Source organism: Saccoglossus kowalevskii, chromosome 12, assembly GCF_978046115.1.
Source record: "Saccoglossus kowalevskii chromosome 12, keSacKowa6.1, whole genome shotgun sequence".
In the NCBI taxonomy this organism is placed as follows: Eukaryota; Metazoa; Hemichordata; class Enteropneusta; family Harrimaniidae; genus Saccoglossus; species Saccoglossus kowalevskii.
This window is the reverse complement of record NC_140652.1, coordinates 18,789,136-18,807,481: the sequence shown is the minus strand read 5'-3', so window position 1 is coordinate 18,807,481 and position 18,346 is coordinate 18,789,136. Positions and strand designations below refer to the sequence as shown.

At 33.1% G+C, this 18,346-nt stretch overlaps 2 long non-coding RNA genes across 8 annotated transcripts; both read left to right on the top strand.

Moving 5' to 3' along the window:
* The first annotated feature begins 2,853 nt into the window (after positions 1–2,853).
* On the top strand, positions 2,854–6,201 carry LOC144363523 (uncharacterized). Of its 4 annotated transcripts, none has more exons than XR_014931131.1 (6): positions 2,854–2,957; positions 3,088–3,176; positions 3,475–3,502; positions 4,921–4,991; positions 5,164–5,182; positions 6,040–6,201. It is a non-coding gene; the product is annotated as an uncharacterized LOC144363523 (long non-coding RNA). The 4 variants fall into 4 exon arrangements; XR_014931129.1 differs by having other exon boundaries at positions 5,161–5,182; XR_014931130.1 differs by having other exon boundaries at positions 4,918–4,991.
* Positions 6,202–11,485: 5,284 nt separating this feature from the next.
* LOC144363525 (uncharacterized) lies at positions 11,486–14,530 on the top strand. Of its 4 annotated transcripts, none has more exons than XR_013422740.2 (6): positions 11,486–11,639; positions 11,727–11,815; positions 12,119–12,146; positions 13,575–13,645; positions 13,829–13,847; positions 14,360–14,530. It is a non-coding gene; the product is annotated as an uncharacterized LOC144363525 (long non-coding RNA). The 4 variants fall into 4 exon arrangements; XR_014931128.1 differs by having other exon boundaries at positions 13,575–13,647; positions 13,816–13,847; XR_013422739.2 differs by having other exon boundaries at positions 13,572–13,645.
* Positions 14,531–18,346: the final 3,816 nt, after the last annotated feature.

The window sequence follows — 18,346 nt, the reverse complement described above, 5'->3', positions numbered from 1 at the left end:
CTAGACTGACCACCCCCCTAGGGCTAAAAGTTATATGTCATGCCATAGTATGTTTACAGGTGAGTGAATTGTATACCTTCTCTAATTAAAGCATAACTAGATACTCACTGCTTGTAATTGTAATGAATTAATTTTAATATTTTATTTTAATTTCAGAAGTAAATCAAATTCAATATCTGAGACGTATATCGTACATGTATTCACTACGCCTAGGCTACCAAATCTATAGGAAAAAGTTATATGTCATGCCATAGTATGTTTACAGGTGAGTGAATTGTATACCTTCTCTAATTAAAGCATAACTAGATACTCACTGCTTGTAGTTGTAATGAATTAATTTTATTATTTTATTTTAATTTCAGAAGTTAAGCAAATTCAATATCTGAGACATATATCATACATGTATTCACTACAGCCTAGGCTACCAAATCTATAGGAACAAGTTATAAGTCATGCCACAGTATGTTTACAGGTGAGTGAATTGTATACCTTCTCTATTAAAAGCATAACTAGATACTCACTGCTTGTAATTGTAATGAATTAATTTTAATATTTTATTTTAATTTCAGAAGTAAAGCAAATTCAATATCTGAGACGTATATCGTCCATGTATTCACTACGCCTAGGCTACCAAATCTTTAGGAACAAGTTATAAGTCATGCCATAGTATGTTTACAGGTGAGTGAATTGTATACCTTCTCTAATTTTAGCATAACTAGATACTCACTGCTGGTAATATTGTAATGAATTAATTTTAATATTTTATTTTAATTTCAGAAGTAAAGCAAATTCAATATCTGAGACGTATATCGTACATGTATTCACTACGCCTAGGCTACCAAATCTATAGGGACAAGTTATAAGTCATGCCACAGTATGTTTACAGGTGAGTGAATTGTATACCTTCTCTAATTGTAGCATAACTAGATACTCACTGCTGGTAATATTAGATCTGTTTAATTTATTTAAAAGATTCCTCTCATTAGTAAATAGCGCCCTCACTCCACAATATTTGGAATGAGTGGTTGGTCAAAAATTGATGAGTCAGGTGCATCTATTGGCTAAGCTTGCTGTACATAGATGCAAATGAGTATATGAACCATTAATGCTGTAGGGTGTACTGGGAGGGGTGGAGGACTTCATGTTTGTAATGACTGGTTGTAATGCGGTATCTCGTTGTTTTCAAGATGCAGCCTGATATTTGTTGCTTTCTTGGTTATTCAATTGTGGCTAAAATTTGTGAGGTGGGTGGAAGATGTGTTTATTGAGTCATTGTTTAGACACCCTGCAGCTTGAAATGGTATGGCCAAATCCAAATTTGATATGATAGTGTTGAATATATGTGCGATATGGCAGTGTCGTCTAAAAACCACGCATCAAAATGAGTACTGTTTATTTATTTACTGTTGTAGATCCTGAGAACTAGCCATTGAATATGATGTCGGGAATAAATGGTTTTCTGAACAAGCTTCGTTAATTATTCCTGGCAATATTCCAGTATGAATTGGGAGCAAACTGTGACACCAAATCTAGTCGTTGTATTGTTATGCCTCTAAAATATATTTTTTTTTAAATAAAATAAATTAAATAGAAATATATTATGTGTATTTTTGTATGTGGAAACATGGCTTGCCCACTTATAAATATAAAGAAGTGTGGTCTGCAGTTCTTTTTTTTAATTTTTTTTATTTGTGGAAAAAACTTTATTGTAAACAATAAAACACTCACAGTGCAAGGCTAGTTCACCAACATGTCTATTCTCTTGCTTGAGTGTGAAAGTACATGGTTTAGTGACTACCTCTTATATTTTTAAATTTTAGAATTTTTTTTTATTTGGGAACATTCTTCTATAAAAATAGAACAGATATATATATATTTATATATTCCTTCAATTCTCTCACATCCAAGCCTTTAATAAAAAATAAAAAAATGCGAAAGAATTTTTCCGTAGGAGATGACAAAAAAGTACACGTGTCGAACTCATGGAAGTATACAAAATAATGCGCGTCATTTTAAACTGAAATTCTCTTAATCGAGTATCTATAGTTACATTAACTGCAGTTTAGAATGTAAATTACCACACTATATCTGATTTGTTTAAAAGTATTGTATATACATTTTCATTATGCGGTAAAATAAAGTTATGCATATATCATTTACGAAAGATATCTTGTAAAATGTATTTTCCAAGACCTTTGCTTGCGATCCGTGAATACGAAAGATGTACACAATTTTCACAACAATATTTTTATAAAAATTGTTAGACGGAGAATGCTGCCGTTCAACGGATCAGAAGTATACTTTGCCCAATGATATATATAATGATTACAGTACTTTTGGCATTGAAATAAATTTAATGAATACTTTCAGAAAATTGTAAATATTATCACATACATTACAAATAATAAACAAAGAACTACATTAATATTTTTTAATTATTTAGCATGCCATATTTTCTTTCACTTTATTTTGTTTTTGGCCAGATATTTTTGCTGAACATTCTATCAATGAATTAATACAGATTTACATTAAAACAAGCATTTTCACATAAATATTCATTTCACTGGAAATCACATTGTATAATTATGCCACTGATCAGAGCTGGTAATATACAGAAGTTGTATATATAAAATAAAAATGTCTTATTGAATTTTTTAACAATGAAGTATATATATATATATTATTCACTACTGTTATTTGACACTGATCACGGTGTTGTCACATCTCATACCCCTTCTACTGGGCAAGCTCTCGGAATCAGAACTACACTGGTACGAGTTGGCATGGTATTATATAAAAATACTATAATCAGAAATAAAACAATGGTTCATCGAGCCTGTCAATCACATCACTGTTTGAAACCATCTGATAATTACGTGCACAGGTAGTCACTGCTATTCACTTCTTCACTGCTTTTCATTGAAACGGATCACAGTGTTCGTAGTTCACATAGACAAGTGAGTAAGGTGATGTTGGGGAACATCGTGTCCATATTTACAGTTGTTGGTGGATTATATAATTATGTGTCGACATTTACAAGCATCCTGAACACGTGCACACTAATTTTACTATCATTCATAATTTCAGTCATTACAACAAACATGAGTCGTGTGATGATTTTTGCTTTATTCTTCTCACTGGTCATCAATATCAAGGGTGAGGAAAATCAATTGACAGTAAGTAGACTTGCATTGTCTAAATTTCTCTGTTATCAGGCAATACATTCTGGTCAGAAATAAAAAAAAAATATAATCTAACGTCTACTGTCATATTCCTCATGAAAATGTATGAAATCCGATCTAGCTCAATGTTTCACCATTAGGTTCGGGTTGCATTGGATTATCGTTCGAAATCAAAAGCCCCGATCGCGGCAGACCAATTTAAAGGGCTGATTATCGAGATATATTGCCATGTGGCAATAATATTTTTAGACCAAGAATAACTATTACATATCAATTTGTTTTATTTCAACAGGGTTTTGAAGGTGATGCGTCCGGACAAGGTGTGATACATATTTTTTTTTAAACATTTATTCATTACAGTCCTGATCCGCTTGCAGACGTGAATGAGTTATAAGCGTTCATTTAAAGTGCCTGTGAAATTCCCGCCCTGTTTTGGATCTGTGTTCCACTGTTATGGATAGTTATTGACTTTTTTTTTGAAAATGATTATCTGTATCTAAGTGAATGTATGTGTAGCTATGTCCAGCTATCATGAAATCATCGACTGTTTCCGGATTTCCGACTCTCGCCGAAGTTAAAGTGCGCCATCCAATGCCAACATTTGAGAGAAAGCCATACTCCTGTGCCGTACTTTTATAACACTGCGTCATTCAACTTACTTTTAAACAATATACATTTTTCCGTTGTTTTTTATCTTGAGAGAGATTTTTTAAAGAAATAGATTACTGACCAGCCCATGTTCACCGAGGGTTATTTCAGGGGAGAGAGGAACGTTGGGTGATGTTTCAAATGTTTTGACTAGTTTTTGATCCTAAATATCGCTTTGTTTGGTATCAGAATTAATGTTCTTCGAAAAAGTAAATTTTTAATATAATGGTGTAATTATGACATTCACGCTAATTCGAATCCACTCTAAAGTTGTCTGTTTATGTGTCGCTCTAAATTATTTTTATTATCCAATCTAACGCCGCCTTTCACGCACTTGTCCTCGTCATGACCCGAAGCGTTCACTCCTTTCAACCGAATGTCAATTCATTTCCATGCGACTGTCGTTTATTGGGTAACTGTGATTTGTCATTTATTTTTTTATTATTATTTTTTTATTTGATTGATCACTATACTTAAATGTTTCAAATGTCAAAATATCTTCTCTTTTTATTATTATTTTTTTTTATATAGACGATCGATGAAATAAAACAGTATAGTGAAATGTCTCGTAACCTGCTAAATAACGAGACAATTCAGGCGTCAAATTTGATTATGACAAATTCGAACTTGATATTATGTGTTCATTATCGTCTAATATTCTTCGAAAAACAAGTAGACAAATGGCAATTCAGTCAAGTTGAGAAAACTTTACAGGAAATATGCCTTATATACACGTATCAGCAATGCAAGCTGCTTAGCAAACTCCCTTTCTGACGTCACAAGGGCTATTTCTGTATGCAAATAGGAAGCTAATGTGGAGTCTCGTTTTGAAATACACGAAATAAAGTTACCCTAGACTGAGTTTGAAATGCATTTTTTCACGTTAAAAACATATCTTATGTTTAGATACTTACAAAATAATAATATTGATTACCAATGAATGGTTATAGGCGAGATAATAGCAGCCATTTCACAGGCACTTTAAATTCTGTAGATTTGAAAGTAATTCCATTTGTTTACAGAATATGCATGCATGCTGCTTCTTTGTATCGATACATAGTTAACAGTGTTGCCCATTTTTGTTCAGTAGAGAGACGTTTCGGAATTGATGGTGGAATGGGCGGCGTCGAAGGATGGCCTCCATTGCCAAGTAAACGTTTTGTAAGTCATTAATGATGATCTACCGTAATATATCATGTGTACGAGCTACTTCATAATTTGTTTTGTACGTACTCCTCAGTAATTTATAAGGCTTTCCTTCGAGTAATGTATCTATCTAGATTGAGTAATCTGATTGTATGTTTTTTTTTTCATGCATGGCGTGGCAAAGAAGGGAGGATTGGACATTCCAGGTAAATGATTGATTTTATTTTTAGCTGATCTATTGTTGACATTATGAATGAATTCACTATTGTAGGCTGGCTTGCACAGTGATGTGATATTTGTTATAATTAAATTCAATTAATATATACACAACTATAAAAACCCATTATTTTAATATAACAGTTTTGATGGCGGTTTAATGAACTAGTGTCTAACCAATTAGCTCAGCCTCTCATCTATCACTTTGACACCTGACCTATATTACCTCCAAACATTCACGTAAGTCCGCACCCTAATGGAGCATTCCACATTTCAGCTGCATGATTTACTTTTATTGCAACATATTGTCTAATTAGAAACCGTATATAGTGCCGATACTTTTTAATATTAGTTCATAAAACTAGGGCATTCGGAACAAATGTGATCAGTACAGAGGTTCACTATATGTAAAATAGCGCAATTCACCATCATAGTATTTTGTTGAAACGAATCTTAACTTAAGTTACAATCCTCAAATGTAAGTATTTTAAAATTGTTGTCACCAATATTCGTTCTGTTCTCATCAACACAAAATGTCAAAATGCGAAATTTTCTTCCTATCTGTCATTTAGGTTTCCCCTATGACATGTTTGATAAATGAAGGAGTTATTATATACATGGATTGACGATTTTAATTTAATTTTAATTTCTTTGTGTCACTGATGTCAGATATCGATATGCGGGTGAATAAAACTAAATTGAAAAACAATGCCTTATCTCAACATTGCATGCAGCTAAATTTCGTAGATTCTAATGCAGCTTTCAATGTGTATAACGTGTGAATGTGTACTTTATTCTTATGAATATGAATACATTGTTAACAGTTGTGCCAAATTGTGTTTTCTAGAAAAAAGGCAAGGTGATGGAAAATAATAATGGAAGGAGTGGACCACTTTAACGCCAGTTCAAAGAATTCATTAACTAGTGTAGATAATATTATAGTGTGCTAATAAGTATTAGTGTTTATTAATAATAAGTTGAACTGAATAAACATAATGACCATAGTAAATGTGTATTTGCTTCTGATGTTAACGCAATCCATATTTATATTTGTCAGCGTACGCGTCAGTCTAAAAATGAATACTTAGTTACGACAATTGTCAAAAATAAAGGAAGTCCACTATTTTTTTAAAATAACACAATCAATCATAAACGTCACATGACATCTGTGTTTGCATGTCATGTATTACCGATATTCTTATAACAACATACCAGCAATGCAATTCAAATATTATAAAGTTACAGTATGTTACTGACAAAAGGAGTGTAAATACATTTTCCAATTCAGAAACAACATTGCTGAATGATAGATTGGCCTTTGTACTTATCATTTCATTAAGTACTGTTTTCGTTCAGTAGCAACCTCGTCTTCCCTTGAGAATACCATCGAGTCTAATACTAAGATACACCATAAGAAATGTTATGCTTATAACTAATTTTTCGACAAGGCTCATCAGCCAGCTAGGATTTCACAATTACCTCGTAAAGGGTGTTGGCTGATAACTTTCTGGACTACTCTCCGGGTTTACTACCAACTCTACACTTGACGACTGCTTTGCAGGCAAAATGGGCTACAATATTCAATCGCGCACCGCCCGCTTTCATCGATTCTTAGTGGAATAATTTTTTTTTTCGGTCTAAAAATGATCAAAATTTTATTTGTTTATTCGACGACGTTGTTATTATATAGAATTTTGACAACGGATTTCACTATTGAGATAAAATTGTTTATGGGTGGATCGATAATGGTTGAAGTTCTGCTAAAACATAACAAGTTGTTCATCGTCTTGTGTACACCGCAACAAAAATATTTCTTTTCAACACAGATCTCCAGTCGAGCGCCATAAGATACTGACACTGTCTCTATGAAAATGTGTGAATGTGCCCACTTGTCATTTAATACTTTGCTGTTGTTCTAAGTATTTGTATCAGTTTTTTATCGAATTCGATAATATCTTGAAAATATATATACATCAACTTTGTTGATTTTGCAAAACTGTTTGAAAGCCTCCACCGAGACAGCCTATGGAAGAGTGTGATTTAAACATCACTATTTCATCACTTCAACATCACTAATGACTGGTTGATGTTTCAAATAACAGAAGACAAAATAATAGGCCTACGATGGACCCTCTTCTCAGCACTAGAAAACCTTGATTTTGCTAATGACTTGGCTCTGAACTCCCACACACACACATGCACAGACAATAAAAAACATTACACCTCAGTTACATGATAAGGGAGTACGCAATGATTTCATGAACCGGTTGAGCAAAGCTAGTAATGCATCCTGAATGCTCAACAATGTATGGCTATATCCCAAATGCAGCACCAAACCAAAGTCAACCTCTCCTCTCAAACCTTTGGTATGGCTCAGAATGACAGCGAGTGACATCAAGCAGCAGTCTTCTACACACAAAATTTGAGAAGAATATATTGTGTCGGCCTAGTACAATATACAACCATGACGTACTAAATAGACGCCAGCAAGAAAGCATGGACAACATTAAAGGAAGGTGACGCTGGAACTGGATTGGCCACGTGATGAGGAGAGCACCAAGCAAAACGTAGCCCTACACTGGACATCGGATGGAAAACGAAAGAGAAGGTACCCCAAAACTACCTGGCGTTGAACGTTAGAGAACGAAATCAAAGCGATGAAATGACTACAAGCAGCAACAAAACATAAACACTAATAATGATAAAGAAGTAACAGAATTAAACGAAACAAAAATAAAAAAACACGATCTAATTCATTGTTTAATCATATAATTGGAGTAGCATTGGATAACCATTAACAATCAAAAATCGCGGATCTACTAATGAATCCAGTATTGCTGTGTCATATGTTTTAATCCAAGAATGATTATTATAACTAACTATAACTAATGTCTACTGTAATATTTCGCATGCGATCTAAATCAATGCTTCACCATTAAGTTCGGGTAGTTATCGTTCAAAATAATACGCCGCGATCGATGACCGACTACTTTAAAGGCTAGATAATCCAGATTTATTGACCTGTATCGATATCATTTATAGTCAAATATAACTTTTACAAATCAGTTTGTTTTAATTTTTGAGACACGGTTTCATCATATTTTTTCACATGTATCAGTCACTAAGCTCATCCATTACTTTGACATCTGACCTATTTTATACCAGAAATTCTCATTTTCTAAAGACAAGGAAAAATGCAATTTCTTGAATAATTATGAACCGTGAAATTCTCTTAATCGAGTATATATAGTATCATGAACTGGCGTTTGGTACGTAAATTACTACAATATTTCTGATTTTTTATAAAGTGTTATACATGTGTATTGTATACGCACATTTAGTAAAAGGTGAAGCAAAGTGATACACATATCATTTACGAAAGAGATCTTATTTTATATTTTCCCAGACATTTGCTTGTGATTTGTAATTACGAAAGATGTACGCAATTTTCAAAAGAATATTTTAATAACAATTTTTGGACGGAGAATGATGGCGTTCAATGGACCAAAATATACTTTGCCCAATGATATATATTGATTACAGTACTTTTGGTATCGAAATAACTTTAATGAATATTTTCAGACAATAGTAAATATTATCACATATATTACAAATAATAAACAAACAACTACATTAATATTGTTGAATTATTTTGCATACGATATTTTCGTTCAGTTTATTTCGTAATTTCCTGTGAAAAAAAAACAATAAATAGTGTTCATATGCCCACGGGATGTAATAAGTGGTGTGTTAATTGTTGAGGTTATACGATAACATTCTCTGCTTTCATCCAATCAGGGTGTGTGTGTCTTGATGGCGTTTGTATGGTTGAATAAACTGCATTCGGCCTGCTAAATATACCCAAATGTACTGTACAAATTAGCTACATGTTTTATTCTTCATGTGTTCATCTGGTATTTTTTGCCAGATATTTTTGCTGAACTTTGTATCGATGAATTAATACAGATTTACCATGAAAAAAAGCATTTTCACATAAATATTCATTTCACCTGTCAATCACATTGTATAATTATTCCACTAAACAGCGTTGTTAATATATAAAAGTTGTATATTTATATATATATATATATAATAATGGCATATCGATTTTAAACTAATTATCTTGGTTGTAAAATATCAAGATTATATTGTGACCAATTAATTTGTAAATGGTAAATTTATTTTAAAGAATTCAGTGACAATATTATAAAATAAAATGATAGAAGTATTATGTGTATTTTTGTATGTGGAAGTATTATGTGTATTTTTGTATGTGGAGGTGAGGTGAGGTCTGCAGTTTTTTTTTTGTTTGTTTTTTTAATTTTACAGACTCTCACAGTGAAAGGCTAGTTCACCAAGATTTTCTTGATTGAGTGTGAAAGTACATGGTTTAGTGACTTCCAATTATGTTTATAAATGTAAGAATTTCTTTTATTTGGGAAGGTTCTATAGAACAGATGTAATGAATTAATTTTGATATTCACTGCTTGTAATGTACTGTAATGAATTAAGTTTAATATTTTATTTTAATTTCAAAACTAGTTCTGAATCACTGCCTGAGAAATCATATATCGCACAGGTATTTAACTGCGCCTAAGCTACACGAACTATGGATACAAGTTATAAGTCCTGTTCCAATATATTTTCAGGTAAGTGAACTGAATACCTTCATTAATTAAAGCATCACTTGATATTCACTGCTTGTAATATATATCGTAAAGAATTAATTTTAATATTCATTTTAATTTCGAAACTAGATCTGAATCACTGTCTGAGAAATCATATATCACAGTTATTTAACTGCACCTAGGCTACAAGAACTATGGGTACAAGTTATAAATCCTGTCCCAATATGTTTTCAGGTAAATGAACTGTATACTTTCATTAATTAGAGCATCACTTGATATTCACTGCTTGTAATATATTGTAATGAATTAATTTTAATATATTATTTTAATTTTGAAACTAGATCTGAATCACTGCCCGAGAAATTATATATCGCACAGGTATTTAACTGCTCCTAGGCTACACTAACTATGGGTGCAAGGTATAGGTCCTCGGCCTCAATATGCTGTCTGGTAATTGAACTGTATACCTTCATTAATTAAAGTATAACTCGATGTTCGCTGCTTATAATATTAGATTTGTTCAATTCTTTTAAAAGATCACTCCCATTAGTAAAATAGCATCCTCACTCTACAATAATTAGAATGAGTGGTTGGTTGGTCAACAGTTTGATGAGTCAGGTGCATCTATTTGCTATTAGATGTAAATGAGTATAGAAACCTTTAATGCTGTAGGATGTACTGGGGGGAATGAAGGATTTCGTGTTTGTAATGACTAGTTGTAATGTGCTATCTCGCTGTTTTCAGGATGCAGCCTGACATTTGTTGCTCTCTTGGTTGTTCAATTATGGCTAAATTTTGTGTGGTGGGTGGAAGATGTGTTTATTGTTTGTTGAGTCATTGTTTAGACACCCTACAGCTTGAAATGGTATTGTCCAAATCCAAATTTGATATGGCGGAGTTGAATATATGTGCGATATGGCGGTGTCGTCTAAAAACATGGCATCAAAATGATTTCTGTTTATTTATTTACTGTTGTAGATTCTGAACACTAGGTACTGAATATGATATCGGGAAAATATGGTTTTCTGAACAAGCTTTATTAATTATTGCTGGCAATATTCCAATATGAATTGGGAGCAAACTGTGACACCAAATCTAGGTGTTGTATTGTTATGCTTTTAAAATATTTTTTTTCAAATGGTCTGAAACAGATTCAAATATAAGGATATGGATTGTAAAATATTAAAATTATATAGTGTACAACACATTTATTTGTAAATAGTAAATTTATTTTAAAGAATTCGGTGGCAATATTATATTATAAAATAAATTATACTAAATAGAATTATTATGTGTATTTTTGTATGTGGAAACTTGGCTGGCCCACTCAAAAATATAAAGAAGTGAGGTCTGCATTCTTTTTTTTTATTTTTTTATTTGTAAAAAAATGGTATTTTACAGAGTATTAACAATAAAACACTCATGTCTATTATCTTGCTTGAGTGTGAAAGTACATGGTTTAGTGACTACCTCTTATCTTTTTAAATTTTAGAATTTCTTGTATTTGGGAAGGTTCTTCTATAAAAATAGAACAGATATATATGTTATATATTATCCACTACTACTGTTTGACACTGATCACTGTGTCATATCTCATACCCATTATGTTGCGCATGCGCACATAATCAGAACTACGCTGGTACGATTTGACATGGCAATATATAAAAATACTACAATCAGAAATAGTTCATCGAGTCTGTCAATCATATCACTCTGTTGGAAATAATCGAATAATTACGTGCACTGGTATTCACTGTTATTCACTTCTTTACTGCTATTAATTGAAGCGGATCACGGTGATTGTAGTTCACATACACAAGTGAGTAAGATGATGTTGGTGAACTTCGTGTCCATATTTACACATTGACCAAATGCATATTAATTTTCTTATCATTTATAATTTCAGCCATTACAACAAACATGAGTCGTGTGATGATTTTTGCTTTATTATTCTTACTGGTCATCAATATCAAGGGTGAGGAAGATCAATTGACAGTAAGTAGATTTGCAATGTCTGAATTTTTCTTTTATCATTCAAAGCAAACAATCCCAGTCAGAAATTAGAAAAAATCTGAACTAACGTATACTGTAATATTTCACATGAGAATGTATGAAATATGATCTAATTCAATGTTTCACCATTACGTTAGGGTTACATTGGATTATCGTTCGAAATCAAAAGCCGCAATCGCAGGAGACTAATTTCAAGGGTTAACTATCCAGATATATTTCCATGTGGCTATATTATTTTTAGTCCAATAATAACTATTACACATCAATTTGTTTTACTCCCAACAGGGTTTTGAAAGTGATGCTTCCAGACAAGGTTTGATACATATTTCTTTAATCATTTATTTATAGTGATTCTAATTTGCTTTCAGACGTGAATGAGTTGTAAGCGTTCGATTAAAGTGCCTGTGAAATGCCTGCCCACACGATTCCCAGTTTAGATCTGTGTCCCACTGAAATGATTATTTGTATGCAAATGAGTTTTAGATATTTCTAGTGCTGTAGCCACGCCCAGCTATTCTAAAATGGTCGACTGTTTCCGGAATTCCGACTCTCGTTGAAGTTAAAGTGCGCCATCAAATGCCACATTTTGAGAGAAAGCCATTACTTTTAAATAATATACATATTTCGTTGTTTTTTTGTTTTGTTTTTTTGAGAGAGAGTGTTTTTAAAGAAAAAGTTTCTGGACTAGCCCATATTCACCGAGGGAGGAAAGAGAGACGTCGGGTGGTGCTTAAAATGATTTGACTTTTTTGGATCCTGAATATCGCTTTTAAATACCATTTATTCCTTGTTCTGTGAGAAGTAGCAACTTTTTTATAGTGTCGTGAAACCGAAGCGTCGGACAAACAGGAAATTACGCAGCACTCACACTCTGCTAATTTTTGCATTTCTGCAGGCTAATTATTTCTCTATTTTATTGATCACAGTAGTTAAGATCGAATGTCAAAATATGTATGATTTTTTTTTTACTTAGACGGTTGATGAAATAAAACAGTGTAGTGAAATGCCTCGTAACCTGCTAAATAACATCAAATTTGATTTTGACAAACTCCGCGATGATTGAAAGGCATTCCGTGGAAAAAAAGTAGACACTTCGACTGACTACCATATAAGTAATTGTTCATTCCTAACCAATCCCTTTGTAGTTCTTTCCAACTTCTTATGAACTCGAAGTTGTCCAATACTGGGGTCCAGCGACAGTACTATTGTACAAATGAGCACCGCTGACGGTGAGAATCACGGTGACCAACTACGCCGGGAAGAATACATTTCGCATCTAACTCAACTCTATGCGATATTATGTGTTCATTATGGTCTATTCTTCCTCGAAGAACAAGTATATAAGTGGCAATTCAGTCTAGATGAGAAAACTGCACAAGAAATGTATTAACACGAATCGGCATCCCAGCAAGCTCTCCTTCTGACGTCACACGATGGATATATCTGTATGCAAACGAGAAGCTAATTAGGAGCCTCGTTTCAAAGTACACGAAAATAATGTTACCTTAGACTGAGTTTGAAACGCATTTTTTCACTTTTAAAACATATTTTAGGCTTAGATACATAACAATTAATAATAATGATTACCAATGAATGGTTTTAGGCGAGATAATAGCAGCCATTTCACAGACACTTTAAATTCTGTAGATTCGATATGTAATTCCATATGTTTAAAAAGTATGTATGCGTGCTTCTTTGTATCGATACATAGATAACAGTTTTGTCCACTTTTCTTCAGTAGAGAGACATCTCGAAATGTACGGCGGAATGGGCGGCGTCGGAGGATGGGCTCCATCTAAAAGGAGACACTTTGTAAGTCAATAACGATGATCTACCTATATCTACTATCTACGTCATATGTACGGGCTACTTCATAATTAGTTTTGTACGTACTGTATTTATATAACAAGGCTCAGATTTCTTTCGAGTAATGTATCTATCTACATTGAGTGACCTGATTGTTTGTTTTGTTCCATGCATGTCGTGGCAAAAAAGGGAGGATTTGACGATCCAGGTAAGTGGCTGATTTTATTTTTAGCTGATCACTTGTTGACATTATGAATGAATACACTATTGTAGGCTGGTATGACGGAGAGTGATGCGATGTTTGTTATAATGTATGTAAAACAGTGCAATTCACGATCCCAGTATTTTGTTGTAACGAATAATAACTTAACTTACAATTCTTAATTTATAATTGTTGTCATCATTATTCGTTCTGTTTTTATGAACACAAAATGTGCTTCCTATCTGTCATTCCGGTTTCCACTATGACATGTTTGATAAATGAAGGAGTTAATATATACATGGATTGACGATTTTAGTTTAATTTTAATTTCTTTATGTCATTGATGTCAGATATAAATCTATATTGTAAAGGGTGAATAAAACCAAATGCAAACATCATGGGCAGTTTATTTCTGTGTATTATAATGTAGCTTTTAAAGTGAATACCTTGTGAATGTGTATTTAGTTCTTATGGATATGACTACATAGATAACAATTGTGCCAACTTGTGTTTTCTAGACAAAAGACAAGGCGATGAAAAATAATAATTAAAGGAATGGACCACTCTAACGCCAGTTCAAAGCACTCATTTACTAGTGTAGCTAATATTATAGTGTGTTATGTGTTGATATGTATTAATGTTTATTAATAATATAAGTTGAACTGAATAAATATAATGACCATAGTAAATGTGTATGAGCTTATGATATTAACGAAATCCATATTTATATTTGTCAGCGTACGCGTCAGTCCAAAAATGTATACTTAATTACGCAAAATGTCAAAAATAAAGGAAGTCCACTATTTCAAAAATAACAAAATCAATCATCAACTTCACATGACATGTTTGCATGTAAAGTATTACTAATATTCTTATAACAACATACCAGCAATGCAATTCAAATATTATAAAGTTACAGTATGTTACTGACAAAAGGAGTGTAAATACATTTTCCAATTCAGAAACAACATTGTTTAATGATAGATGGCCTTTGTAGTTATCATTACATTTAGTACTGTTTTTTTTCAGTAGCAACCGTTCCCGTTTGAATACCATCGGGTCTAATATAAAGATACACCATATGAAAAATTATGTTTACAACTGATATTTCAACAAGGCTCATCAGTCAGCTCAAGTACTAAATCAAAAGGGTTTCACGTTTACTTCGTAATAGGTGTTGGCGGATAAATTTCAGGGTTATTCCCCGGATGTACTAGCAACTCATCATTTGACGACTTTTTTCAGCTATAAACAGGCTACAATATTCAATCGCGCACCGCCGCTTTAATCGTTTTTTAGTCGATTACTTTCCGACTGCACTTTTTTTTTTTTTTTTTTTTTTTTGCTTTTTTCCCCACGCTTAGTGCAAACGGTTATTGGATATTTATCACAAAGGTCATTTTCCCCTGGTCATTGAATCCAGAATCGATTGCGTATTAGTACGTTATTTTTAATGCTTTTTTATTTTGTTTCATGTAATATTTGGTTTAGTATTATCACATAGAACAACATCATATTGTTATTGCTGTTTTTCCCACGCTTAATGAAAACGATTATTGCATATTTATTTATATATTTACAAAGGTCATTTTCCCTGGGACAATGTATCCAGAATCAATTGCGTATTAGTACGTTATTCTTGAATGCTTTTTATTTCGTTTCATGTAATAGTTGGTCTAGTATTATCATATAACATTGCAAACAGGAAGTCCAAAAGATGGGTCAGGGTATACCCCTGACTACCCGTTTTGATGAATGGTCTGAGGTAGTAGTAATAATAGAAAATTAATTTCGATGACGTAGTGATTATTTATAAATTGACAACCGATTTTTACTTCTGAGATAGAATTTTCAGTTGTTTATCGAATTCGGTAATATCTCAACAATATATATATATATATATATAAGTAACGTGTACAATTCATGGTTCATTCGTCAGCGCAAAGAGTGGTTAATCATCGCTACACCTGGTATACGCCTTACCCATAATGTTCAAGTTTTAAGTCACGGTTATTTTATGTGATATATCATTTGAATTTCATTGTTAGAAGCGGTTTGACTTTGTAGTTTGCCTCGTGCTCATTTGTTAATTTGACTCTCATTTTATTACATTTTATTACAACGTTTCTTATTTTAGAACACTCTTTTGTGAGGTGTGGCAAAACCTTTGTGCTTGAGCACTACCGAAATACAATGTGTCATCAAATTTCAATTCAAGTCAAATGAATGTATATTTTCATGGAGTGCCTTTCGCGAAAAAAAATTCATTGTTCACCATTTGGTGATGTTCCCAAGAAAGTACCTGTCCAGGTGAATTCAGACTGATTCATTATTTGTCTTGGCCACAGGGTAAGTCTATTAATGAGGGCATTCCCCTGAGCTACCTACAGTTAAGAATATACGAGTGGGTGATGATGTTAGATAATCATACAATTTGGTCAGGGTTGCTATTTGGCCAAAACAGACATTCGCTCTGCATTCAGGATTATCACAGTGGCACTATCTGATTATAATTATCTGGGGCTCAAGTGGCAAGAACGTTTCTATTATGATAAATGTTTACCAATGGGATGTGCCGAATCCTGCAGAATTTTTGAATCTTTTAGCACTACTTTGGAATGGATGACATGACAGTCAAAGCATGCAGGAGTAGTTCCACATATTTTGGGTGATGTTTTGCTCGTTAAAGAAACTTTAAAAAGAATCATTATGATTTTATGATATGTAATGAATTGGAAGTCTCATTAGTCAAGGAGAAAACAGAGGGCCCTGCTACTGCTGTGTACTTTGAGGGTGTTGAATTAGATACAGTTTTGATGCAAGCTCGTCTCCCACTTGCGTTCAGCAGTTTTATGGACGCCAAAGAGGCAACCTTTAAGACATCCTTGTTTGGGACCCTTAATTTTGCTTGTATTAATGTCACCCCGGGAATAGCATTGTTAAGACGCTTAACTGATTTGACTTTTGGCTTAACTCAACCTCCTCATCATCGCCGTATCAATCACTGTACTAAATTAGACTTACTTTTTTGGCAAGACTTCCTGCTGCACTTCAATAGAAAAGCTTTCTTCATCGTGAGCCACTATCCTACATTCCAGTTAATCAGCTGTTGTTTGGCTCACATTGATTTTATGGAAGTTGGCCAAGTAATTTTATACAAAACATAACAGTTTTGGAACTCTTTCCCATTGTACTTGCAATTGAGATCTGAGGTGATCTCATTTCTAACCAGGCTTCTGTCAGATAATGCTGCTGCAGTCTTGTTAGAAGAGTGGTATTAGTTTGTCTCAGATGCAACATCAGCTTTAAGGCAAAACACATTCCGGCAAAATACAATGAATTGTCAGCTTCTCTTTCTCTACTAAATGTCATGACATTCCATCAGCTGGCACCATGGGCAGATCAGTGACCAACCCCCATTTCAAAAAGATACATGGGAGAAGTTCAGTGGTATATGACAGAATTACTAGTTTTGATGTGGGGCTGACACACGGTGTGTATAGTGGCATGGTTTGGCCCCACACACAGTGACGTTAACTTTGTGATTTGTTCAACAAACTTGATTTGCTACTTTTCAGTAAAGATTTGGAGATTTTAGGAAAACTTTATTGTTTATTCAATTAAGAGAATATGTTACATTGTATTCAAGATTTTCTTAATAATTTTGTCTTTTATTCTAGCAATTTGTTCACTTTACCCAAATAGGTTGGGGTTTTTGAATAAACCGGCCACAACTGGGGTATCCAAGTTGCGACGACACAGTTTGGAACCTTGTTCAGCCAAATACAGGTGTATTTATTTGTGTGCATGGGTTCCAGACCCAAATATATATACTGCAATAAACACTTGTCAATCTGACTTCATTATTGTACCTGATATAAACCTGATTTTTTGTGAATGAATTGATGCCCATATAAACAAACACTTTCAAATTCGTATCAGAACTGTGCACTTGAATGAACTTGTGGTGTCAGGAACACAATAGCAAATGGGCGTTCAACCAGTTCTTTATAGGAAACATTGGGCTTATGTGCTGATCATATTTATTGATCCTGTATGCATTTAATACATACCTATCATTTCTGGAACATTATTGATGACGTAGATGGCGTTCAACTAAAGCATACAGTAAAGATGTAGGGGTTCCGATGGCTTTCTTGTTTCATTGTTTATTCTAACAAAGTTATTAGTCTGCAAAACTGAGTATTATTAGTGTGTACAGTTTTATACGCATATGTGTAGTTGCACTAAAGCTCTCACACTAGGACCTAAGTTTATAAAACTGAATGGTCTTCATGCTATAACTAATCTGTTCTTTCCTACCGTGCATATTGTTCCTTAATATACAAGTTACAGGTCATTATTGTCAATGACATGCATGTAATTCCTGTCAATTTTTTAGTGAATGTACTATAAGGCAAACTATTCATATAAATATTCAGATACAATGATTAAACAAGATTGGAGTCACAAATAGTTTGAAGTGTCAATTAAAAATTTTAAAT